Here is a 12,891-nt window from a genome sequence, read left to right on the forward strand (position 1 = left end):
TATACTTTGGTATTTCGTCTTATTTTGCCTTTGTTTTGGCTAAGTTTCGGGGGTTGATTTGCAATAATTTATAATAGCCCATTCTCTTGGATTTTACATTGGTATATTGCCATTATAGCTAGTTCTTCGAATGATAGTGCTATTTTTAATATTGAAAAACTTGATGGCACAAAACTTCACCTATTGGAAGATGCAAATATGGCAAGTATTGGTTAAAAGAAGCAAGCTAGGCCTTTGAAAACCAAGAGTGTAAAGCTCAAATACATTGATCAAGATACTTGGGATGAGTTGGATTATATTGTCATGATCAAAACATATTTATTTCATTGTTGTGGCACTTGAGGATAATATTTGGTAGTTATGGGAGATGATATATAATGTTTGTAATAAGCAAAGTCCTACTTCATAGATGTATTGGTTGAAACAAATCATGGACCTTCGCATGAAGGAAGGGGCTAGTGTTTTTGCGCATTTGAATGAGCTTCACTTGATTTTCAGCCAGTTGACTTCATAGGCCATTGAGTTTAAGGATAATCTTCCTCCCTTGTTCTTGCTTGTGATAGTTCTTGAGTCATGGGACACTTTTTGTACTAGCATGTATGTTAATATGCCTAGAGAGAAAGTCTCACAGTAAGTCCCATGGTCATAAGGCCTCACTTAATGTCAGTATTGTGGAAAGCAAGGTCATACTAGGCCATAGTGCCATAAACTACATGACGATAATCATAAGGAGAAAGGAAAGGGAAAAGTGCAGAATAAGTCTAATGATTGTAGCATTGTTCCTAGTAAGTCTAGCATGAAATTTGAGGAGATAAATTCCTTGGAGCCCGAGTCTAAGAGCTTCTTCTCTTGATGCTAGTTAGTTGGCAAATGCCTTGTTCCCTTTTTCTCAATGTTGGTTGCTTGATTCATGCCCTTTTTTCATGTTACCCTACATAAGGATTGGTTTCATTCCTATCATAGTATGACATGTTCTGTGAGACTAGAAATAGACTCGGCATTGGATATCATTGGCACTAGTGATCTTCGACTGCAATTTACTTTAAGTAGCACCTTTGTTTTGCAAGATGTACACCATATTTCGACTTTGACTAAAAGCCTACTCTATTAGATAGTTCGATGATGCAGGATGTCATGTATCTTTTAGTGATTTTGCATGAAAGATTACCCATGGGAATCTTGTCTTTGCTCAAGGTGCAAAGGCTGGCAGCCTCTATCCCTTGCTTATATCTGGATCTATTGGTAATATTTTGGTTGTGAATGATATACTACATGTATCTTTATGGCATCATCACTTTGAGCACATGTTCTCAAAAGGAATAAATATGCTATCTTATTTGCAATATCTTTTGTTCTTAATTATAAATGTTTTGATTCATGTGACTATTATCTTTATGGTAGATAGACATGTAGTTCTAATAAGAAGTCTAGCATTATGCACATGGGTGAGCCTCTGGCTCTTGTTCATTTTGATGTATATGGCCCCATGTTCTATTAATCACTAGGTGAAACAAAGTACTTTGTAGCTTTCATTGATGATTATTCATGTAAAGTTTGGGCATATCCCATAAATTGAAAATTGGATGTATTGGCTACCTTTCAGTGTTGGCTTACTCTTGTTGAAAACTAGTCTAGCCATACGCTCAAATACTTAAGGTCAGATAATGGGGGTGAATATGTCTCTAAATCATTTGAGCAGTTTTGGGATGAATGAGGTATTAAGCATCTGTTGATTACCCCTTACATCCCACCTGAGAATGGTATTGCCAAGCACATGAATAGGATGATTCAAGGGAGAGTCCATAGTATGCTTAGTTAGGTAGGCTTACAGTAACATTTTTGGGTTGAGGTAGTTACTACTATTGCATACTTGATAAACAAATCTCCGTGCATCGCTATTGGTTGTCAGGTTGTAGAGGAGGTATGGTTTGGAAAAGTCCATCATTTGCTCATTTCCGTATATTTAGATGTGAGGCTTTTTACTATGTTTCCAATGACAAACACAATAAGCTAGATTCTAAATAAGTGAAATGCATATTTCTTGGTTATGGGAATGTAGGTGAAATGGGCTATTGCCTATGGGTTCTGTAAGCTAAAAAGGTCATTCATAGCCATAATGTTATTTTCCATGAGCTAATGTTCTAGTGACCAATGATTAAGGGGTAGTCAATAGACACTTAATGGTATTAAATGTCTATTGACTACCCCACAATTTACTATTTTGAGACGGTCTATTAGCAATAGACATTAGCATGTTTGGTTTGAGCCCTCCATGGACTATACTGTGGTGACAGATTTTGGTGAATACCTTACTTATGAGAAAGCCATGCATAGAGACGATAGTTACAGTTGGAGAGGTCCATGTAGTCTGAGTATGACTCATTGGAGAAAAATCATACGTGGGGTTTGGTTTCTTTTCCTAGTGGAAAGCATGCTCTACCATGCATGTAGATGTACAAGTTAAAAAGTACCCCTAAATGTCCCAACCTAGCAATAAGGCTAGATTGGTTGCAAAGGGTTTTAAGCAAGAGTATGTTATTGGCTTTGATAAGGTCTTCTCTCCTATAGTCAAGATGACTATGTGGATTATCTTACATATTTCTTTCAGGATGCAATGTCTTATTCAATATCCAAATTGTGTGGTACATTGTCATACATTTATTATGATGAAAATGCTAGAGCATCATTGATATCTTTTCAAGTCAATGCAATTATTCTTTGTACCTAGAGCAGTAATCTACTTATTTTGTTATGGTTCTATATTTTCATTCGCTATGATATACTATGGATGTAATTGTATATGATGAGTTCTCAGCTCTGGCATATTTCATTGAAATGGTTGTATTATAGAACTATGGTTCCTTACCTCTCCTGTCAAAAGTTTGCAGAGACTTTCATTTTGGCTATAATGCAAAGGGGACATTGTTCAAGTTGATTATGATGAGCTACATAAGGATTCATAGGTTTAGAAAGTAGTTGGAATCCATTTTATGCAAGTCAATGTTGCTGTAGTGCTTCAATAGTAGTGTGGAATTCTATGGATATTATGGTTATTTGTCAGTTTTATGAGATAAATAGTTCTCAAACTTTGACAATATCTCATTATTCTTATGTTGGTGATATTTTAGTGTTGGCAGTAGTATTTTTTTGTCTTGTATGAACAAAATAGATGTCATTCATGTTACAGGAAACTACAATCTTGATGAAGGTGATTGTAACCTTGCTGTGAGAGACAATGTTATTGCAGCAAGAAACAAGGTTATTGTAGCAGAAAACAAAGGTTAATACTACAGGTAACATGATTACTAATTCAAGCAGCAAGTTTACCATTGTTAGTAAACACTTACCCCATGCAGCAACACAGTTATCCCCTACAGCAACACAGTTACCCCACAGAGCATGACAGTGATATCATATAGCCAGACATCACCTTGGTTGTAGAAAGCAATGGTAACCCTGAGGGGAGTCAGAGAACTGATATGGAGACACTCAAGAAGTAGCAAAAGCCTTTATAAAAAAAAGAGGAGGATTTTGATAAAGTAAGTCAACAAGCTATTATTGATGCAGAGTTGAAATATGAACACAATATGAATAAGTTAGTTAGAGTGTTTGAAGATGATGTTCATGAAGTGTATTTGGATGCCGAGTCCCATCCTAAACCAATAAAGTCAAGAAGACAGGTATGGATAAACCGACACATTAAGAAGAAGATATTTAAGGAGGGAGATATTGTCATGGTTTATAATCCAAATCTTGGAAAGCATCCAAGAAAGTTGAAGTTGAGGTATATTGGTCCGTATGAGATTGTCAAAGATGTGGGTCAAGGAACTTTTGTGTTGGCTACTTTGCAGGGTGAAATAATCAAGCTAGCAGTAAATGGGTTCAGATTAAGGAGGTTGGTATAACCAGATTATAATGATTCACCTCTTGAACTTCAAAAGAAATCCACAATTGTAGTTAATTTGGCTCAACTTTTTATAGTTTTGCCCCATAGAGCAGGCAATGCAGTTTTGCCTCATAGAGCAGGCAGTAGTGGAGTTTTACTAGTTTATGAATTTCTTGCTCCTTCTCATCCCTATGTAGTATTACAATAGTCCTTTGTGTTTGAGAATATGGAAGCATTGTTTGATGGTCTACATGCTAAGTACCATAGACTTGTGGATATGCTTGATGGATTACAACATGTTAAGCAGCTTCATCGTGCTGAAAATTGGCCTGCACATGTTGATGATGTGGTTAGGGCTGATATTAGTGATGTTTTGCATGATGTTAACTAGCAAGTTAAGATAAGGGATCTCATAGTTGACAGGATTCACGATATGGCTATTTCACCTCTTGGATCACATGAGTAGCATGACTAGGAGTAGTCTATTACGGACTGCCATGATGCTCATGATCCTCTTAGCTCATGAGTTACTTTGATGTATCACTATTAGATCTATTTCTTTGTTTCTCCATCATACTTATTTCATACTTGATATGCATGCCTTTATGTGACGTCTTTGTGTTTTGTTTTGACTGTCTCTTGAGAGGATTATGCAACCATTCAAAAGGCTATAAGTATCCTACTAGAGAGGCTCTACTTATGGTTTTTCTTTGTGGCTTACTTCATGGTGCAAGGCTATGGGTAAGGCATAATTTTTCTCATTAGATATGTCAAGTTTTGGATAAGGCATTTTGACTTTAGGGATCATGCAAGGGTTCGAGTCATGGCTGTGCCAGCCATCCACTGTCAGCCATCCATCGAGCTGTGTCAGGTGTTAGCCATGGTCATGATCTCACACTTTATGGATCATGTATTATACCCTTAGCATGGTTGGACCTTAGTTATGTTAGTCTTATGTGTGAGGCAGTCTTTATTTGTCGTATGAAGTTTAGTGCCTCATGAAGGGTAATTTTGAGGCAGTTAGAAAATGTGACTTGATGAGGCATTTCTACATGTCATTTTCATGGATGTGATAATCTTGGATGTTCACGCTTGACCTATGATGGATTTATCCAGATATATTGAGGATTTGGCAGTTGACACCGTCATCTATTGTATCTTTATCTTATTTGCAACATATTCTCTGTGATTCACTTCTTATTCTTTGATTTATAGTGCTGAAGTTAGTGTTTCTATGTCTCTATGTGATTAGTTCTACGTTTCTATGAGCTTTGGTTATGAGATTTGGGATTTACCCCATGAAGCATTCTTTGTCTTGTTATGTATTCTACATAGATAGGGCAGCAATAAAGAGTTTGTCAGATGTATTACATGTGTCATCCATCACAAAGAATATAGGGTCTATTGGTCAAATGGTAGAGTAAGGGTTGCAAGTTTGATTTAATGAAAAATGTTGCTTTGTGGAAGATTTTAATGATAAGTGCATGTTAGCCACAAAAGGAAGTAGAGTTAGCCACACGTTCACTTTAGATGATGGGATTCCTACTATAAATGCTACTATGTATGCTAAAGAAAAAGAAGTGATTGAAGATATTGAAATATGGCACAAGCATATTGGACATACAAATATGCAAAGACTAAAATTAATTTAGTCCAAAGGGTTGGTTATAGGGTTGCCTGATTTTAGAGTTGCAAAATTTAATAAAGTGTGTGAAGCATGTTAATTTGATAAGCAAGCAAGAAAACATTTTTCACATGATAGAGATGTGAGCAGAGATATTCTCTTGATGTTGTACATATAGATGTTTGGGGGCTTACACAAAACATATCTTTTGGTGTTAATAAATATTTTTATCATGTTTATTGATGATTATTTAAGAAAGCTATGGGTGTAATTCATGAAGGAAAAGAGTGATGTATTTGAGCAACTTTCAAGGCTATTGTTAAAATAAAAATAGACTTGAAAATTAAGTGCTTGAGGTCAGATAGAGAGGGAGAGTACCTCTCTAATGAGTTCAATGACTTCTTGAGGTCTCGTGGGATAAGAATAGTTTACTTGCATGTGTACCCTACAACAAACCGAGGTTGCAAAAAGAAAAAATATGCATATTGTAGAAGTTGCATGGGCATTGATGGTTGAAAAGAATAGAACTTCCACATTTGCAGTTCATAAGATGATCCTCAAAAAATGCATTATAGATAAGAAGCCCGATATGTCACACTTGAAAGTGTTTGGTTGTATTACATATGTTCATGTGCCAGATGCACTAGAAAGAACCTTGATCCAAAGGCTAAAAAATATATTTTCATTGGATACTGTTTACAATAGAAAGGGTATTGTTGTTATAACCCTGTTACAAGTGAGTTCAAAGTGAGTAGGGATGTTATTTTTGTGAGATGAGCAATTGATATGCATCTAGTGGTGATGCATTAGATGATAATGATGATCATGATGACTATATGTAGGAGACTTAGGAGCAGTCCCATATCTTCATGTGCATCTACTAGTGTTGTAGGTAAAGGAAAATTTTGAAAAAAATGTTAGATGCTAATAATGCATCTGCTAGATTTGGGGTTTGATGGAGATTTCAATGGTTCAAAGAGTTTGGATGATGAGCTTGGTATTCCTTTAGTCTGGATACTAGGTGTACAAAGAGCACATGGTAATGTAAAGGCTCCACTAAGTGATCCAGTGGTACACATGTCTAGCAGGGTCATATATCCTATTAAAAGATTTGGTTTTAAAGGTTATGCAACTTACCATTATACTTATATGGTAAAGGTGGTTGAGGATGTTGACCCCACTTGTTTTGAGGATGCTGTTGGTCATGCTCATTGGGATGTAGTAATGGATGATGAGATGGCTACACTAGAGGTTGCCAATAAGACTTGGGATCTAGTACCATTTCCTAAGGGCAAGAAAGCTATTGGATATAAGTGTATCTACAAAATCAAGCACAATACAGGTGGTTCTGGTAATAGGTATAAGGCTAGGTTGGTTGCAAAAGGCTATGCGCAAACATATGGGATATATTATGAAGAGACATTTAGTCTAATTGCTAGAATAGCAACTATTAAATGTGTGATTGCTTTGGCACTAGCTAAAGGTCGGAGTCTGTATAGCAAATGGATGTCAATAATGCCTTCTTACATGGTGAATTGCAAGAAGAGGTGTATATGGAGCAAGCAACAAGTTATGAGGATTTAGAGCATCCCACATATATGCGTAGGTTACAAAATGCACTCTATGGGCTGAAGCAAGCACCTAGAGCATGGTTCGACAAGATTGGAGAGTGTCTTTTCAACATTAGCTTTTATGTTTTTGATGCTAATCACTCACTTCATGTGAGAAAGAAAGATGCATGTTTGGTTATCATAGTCATATATGTGGATGACTTGATTATTACAGGTGACAATGACTGTGGAATTGCTAAAGTCAAGGAACTTTTGAAGATGAAGTTTGAGATGAAAGATCTGAGTGAGGTGAGATACTTTGTTGGTATTGAAGTGATTAGATGTAATGATGGTATATGATGTCCCAAAGATAGTATGGCTTAGATATGTTATCCAAGTATGGTATGACAGCACATAAGCCTCTTTCAGTGCCATTGGAGCAAAATGTGAAGTTGAGTGCTGATGTTAGGGATAAGATAGAAGACTCTACTATGTTCAACATGATAGTAGAGAGTCTCCTTTACATGACTGTCATAAGGCCAAACTTGAGTTATGCTATTGGCTCTATTAGTTAGTTTATGAAAACACCTATAAAGCTTCATTTGGATGCATTTACATGCATACTAAAGTGCTCAGATGTGATGATAGTATATGGCTGTTCTAAAGATAGTGTGGCTTGGATATGTTGTCCAAGCATGTATGACAACATGTAAGCCTCTTTCAGTGCCATTGGAGCAAAATGTGAAGTTGATGTTGATGTTGGGGATAAGATAGAATATTCTACTATGTTGAGGAGAATAGTAGGGAGTCTCCTTTAAATTACTGTCACATGACCAAACTTGAGTTATGATCTTGGCCTTGTTAGTTAGTTTATGCAGACTCCTATAAAGCCTCATTTGGATGTAGTTAGACACATATTGAGATATGTGAAGTCCACTTTGCATTATGGACTTCTTTATGAGACAAATAAGGATATATAAGGGTTTGGATACATAGATGCAGATTGGGTTGGACAGAAGATCTATTAGTGGATTCATGTTTTTCTTGGTAGTGTAGTACTTATATGGAGCAGTAAAAAGCAACCTATAGTTGCTTTAGCAAGTATAGAGGTAGAGTACAGAGATGTTGTAGTATGTGAGGTGGTGTGGCTGCAAAAGTTATTGGGTGATTTGGATATGCTTGGAGATAGTCCAGTTGTCATTCACTGTGATAATATGAGTAGCATACAATTAACTAGGAACTCAATGTTCCATGCTAGGACAAACCACGTTAATATGCATTACCACTTTGTGAGAGAGAATGTACTTGCAGGAGAGGTTGACTTGGAATCAAATGATTGACATTTTCACAAAGGCATTGGGTGCAAACCCCTTTGAAAATTTTGAAGCTTACTTGAAGTTGTAGAGACACAGTTGAGCTTGAGGGAGAGTATTGAGATGGCAATCTCAACATGTGTGGACATTGATAATGGACTACCTAGTTAGATAGGTCCTTATGTCTACACTTAGCACATCGGTGGTCATTACAATCCTCACATGGCCACTAACTTATCACTTATTATATTCAGTTTATTGTACCTATCTATAGTTGGCATAGTTATAGCACCAATCGATTAGTATAGTCAATTATGCATTATTTGACTTAATAGACTACTTTGCTTTATATTGTATCTTATCTATACTTTGTGTACATTGTATTGTGTGTGAAAGAAGAAGAAAAAACCAACAAGAAAATGTTTTGGTCTCCATCTCTCTTCTTGTGTTCTTAAGTGAGCTTTCTCTTGTGTGTATGGTGTGTATTTGGCGCAATAGCTCAAGCAAGTCCCTCCACCACATGATTCTTGACAATCCTATGCTTGGTACTAGCTTTGGTTGTGGAGCTAGATCTGGAACTTTATTAGATGGATGTAAAGATGGCTTCATTACATAGGAACATTCATGATGAAATTTATATGCAGTAGCCTAAGCGCTTTGAGGAAAAGACAGGGAACACCTAGTGTGCAAGTTGAGAAAGAGCTATTATAGCCTTAAGTAGACACCTAGGGAATGGTATCACAAGTCTGATGCTTTCATACATTCATAGGGATATACACATAGTGATATGGATTTATGTCTCTATACAAAGAAGGCTCGTGATGGCAATCTTATTATCTTGGTTCTTTATGTGGATGATATGTTGATTGTTGGGAGAGCTCATGATAAGTTGGATGCCTTGAAAAGTTAGCTCAAGAAGAGTTTTGAGATAAAGGACATGGGACATGCCTCACATATTCTTGGCATGTGCATCACACATGATTGCTGTAAGGTACTCCTTTACTTATCATAGAAGGACTATATACAAAAGGTCTTTGAGTACTTCCATATGTACGATGTTAAACCTATTAGTTGTCCTTTACCTTCCCATGTGAAGGTCAGTGAGGCAAATTGTCTCTAATTAGATGAGTAGAAGCATGAGATGGCCAAGATCCCTTAAATATCTACAATGGGAAGTTTTATGTATATCACCATGATAGCCACTCATTCAAACATAGCTTTTGTAGTGGGAGTTGTAGCATGCTATATGGCTACACCTGGTTGGTGATATTGGGATGCTGTGAAGGGTATCATGAGGTACCTAAAAGGTATTGCAAATATGAGCATTTTCTATGGTGGTCAGGATACTAGAATCATGGGTTACAATGACTCTAACTGTGGAGGACATGCAAATAGTAGAAATTCCACCTCTAGGTATGTCTTCACTTTTGCTTGAGGTGTTGTTTCTTTGATGTTTAGGGTACAAAAATGCATGGTCTTATCTATTATTGGAGCAAAGTATGCTACAACTATTGAGGCTTGCAACAAGGAGGCTCTATGGTTAGTGGCTATCAAGTGACCATACCTTGGTATTATTATTACTCCTACACTACATTCAGACTCTATGGGCACTATTCAATTAGCCAAGAATTTGGTCTACCATGCAAAGACAAAGCACTTTGAGATGCACTGTTACTTCATTAGGGAGATGGTAGAGGACAAGTGTATTGAGCTTGTGATTGAAAAGAATTGTGTATATCTGCTCACTAAAAGTCTCTCAATGGAACATTTTACCTTCCTTAGAAAGATGATGGCATATGATGAGATGATATCTATTCTTCATCCTATTGTACTTTATGTATATTTATAATTTGTTACTTTTTCTTGTTTTTTTCTCAGTAGAGATACATTTACCTTTAAGTGGGAGGTTGTTGTGGGTAAAGACATCTGTGCATACATCACTTTGTATTTACTTTATACATCGTGACCACACACTTGTACACTATATGTGGTGGATGCTCATCATTATCACTTTATTTTTATTATTTTAATGACTGTTAAATAAGGAAAGACCATCGTCACACACATTGTGACTTTGGAGTTTCCACATACATCATATCTCTTTCTTGCTCTCTTGCTCCATCCACTATAGCTCTTGTTTTGCTCTTGCTTCTGCTTGTGTGCTTCCAGTCAAGCTCTATCTTTCAATTTTTGTTTAATAGAATATACCCAAATCTTATGCAAATAATCATCAATGAGCATAACAAAGTACTTTGTGCCACCCAATGACTAATAGGGTATGGGGCCACAAACATCAGAATGCACAAGAGCCTCTAGGCTCACCATACACACAATGCCAAACTTCTTATGAGAACTATATGTTTGCTTGCCATAAAGAAAATGGTCATAAGAATCAAAACATTTGTAATTAAGAGGTAGAAGATATTGCAAACAACTAAGCATTTTCAATTCCTTTAAGGATATTTGCCCAAGGTAACAACACCATAAAGATACATGCGGTATGTCAGTCACAACCAAAACATGGTCAAGAGGCCAGATAAAAATAAAAGATAGAGGCTGCCAACTTTGGCACCTCAAGTAAAGACAAGATTCCCACGAGTAATCTTCCATGTGAAATCACCAAAAGATACACAATAGCTTGCATCATTCAACTGTCCAACCAATAGATAGAAGGCTTTTGGTCAAAGTTGATATATAACATACATTATATAGAGTAAAATAGCTACATGAAGGAAATTGTAGTTGTACATCCCTAATGCTAATAATATCCAATGCCAAGTCATTTTCCAATCTCACAAAACTTGTCATGTTGCGATAGGACAAAAATCAATCCCTATGCAGGGTAACATGAAAGAAGCCCCAAAAGCAAGTAGCCCAACACTGAGAATATGTAGACAAAGCATCGATCAAGTAAGAAGTATCAAGAGAGGAAGGTGCTAAGATGTACTCATTATCTTACTCTAGTTGCACTATATTTATCTCTTCAATCTTTACACTGAAATTATTAGGGACAATACTACAATCATTAGACGTTTCCTGCACTTTGTCCTTGCCTTTCTCTTTGTGCTTATCGTCATGTATCTTATGGCGCTGTGACCAAATATGATCCTGCTTTCCATACTAGTGACATGCAATTGAGGCCTTACGACCACAAGACTTACTACGAGATTTCCTGCAAGACTAAGAGCTATGTGAATGTCCCCTAATAGTCAATGCATAAGAAATGCAGGAGGTATCTACATTCTTTTTATTTATTTTCTCTGTGAGTAAACTATCCTCAACATTTTGGACTTTCACGCCAACCCTAGGCATATTGGCACACATGGCTATACATAAATTGTCCCATAACTCAAAAAGTGTCACAAGCAAGAACAAGGGACACAGGTTATCCTTGAACTCAATGCCATGCAAATTCAACTGGTTGAAAATTGAATGAAATTTATTCAAATGCATGGATACACTAGTCCCATCCTTCATGCGAAGGTTTATTAGAGCTATTTCAACCAATAGATGTGTGATCTAGGATGTTATCTTTTTCCATAACTGCCAGGCATTATCCTCAGGTGCAACAACATTGAAGTACACATGTTTAGACAATGATAGTATAAGGGTGGATCTACATAACTCATCCAACTCATCCCAATCATCTTGATCCATACCTTCGAGCTTTACACTCTTGGTTTTCAATGGCCTAACCTATTTCTTTTAAACCAATTTTTATAATATATGCATCTTCAAATATGTGAAATTTATGCCATCAAGCTTTGCAATATTGAAAATAGCACTATCATTTGAAGAATCAACCATAATGATAGTATACCAATGCAAAACCAAAGAGAATGGATTGTTGTAATTTTCTACAAATTAGTCCCCAAAACTCAACCAAAATAAGTGCAAAATAAGAGGGAATACCAAAGTATACAGCTATCCACCGACTGCAAGCAATAATCTCCCAAAGTACAATGTCTACTCTCTAAGAGAATGTTAAAAATTATAATTACAACAATGCTGAAATAAAGGTAGCAATATATGTAAATCCAATTGTGGAAAAATAGCCAAGAAAGCAAGGTCCCACTACTAGGGATATTTGATTGGTAACCAAGATACAAAGAATGCAACTAGTATAGTCACTAAACATAAACCATTGATACCAAAGACTATCACAAACTCAAAGTGTCAATAAACCATGCATCCCATAAGCATATACATCACTAACAAATCACTAATAGAGATAAGTGCTGGTGTCCAAAGCATACAGAATGAAATCAGCCCACAAGCGGAAGTAACTACATCCAATAGCATACATGAGAGGGTATGCATGAATCAAGAGTCCCATTGTCTCAAAGAACCAAGTTCTACCAAGTAACTACAAATATCTTACACGGGAAGAAGATTCGGAATGCAAAGTGAGCAAACAAAGCTTAAGGCATGTACATCAAAGCATTTAGGAAGCCCAAGCACATCATAAGTATTTAATGAAGATTCAATACCCCATAAGTGAGTAAGCATGGAAGCTCA

Source organism: Lygodium microphyllum, chromosome 13 (assembly GCF_053477565.2).
Source record: "Lygodium microphyllum isolate KBCC chromosome 13, Lygodium_microphyllum_v1.1.10, whole genome shotgun sequence".
Lineage (NCBI taxonomy): Eukaryota > Viridiplantae > Streptophyta > Polypodiopsida > Schizaeales > Lygodiaceae > Lygodium > Lygodium microphyllum.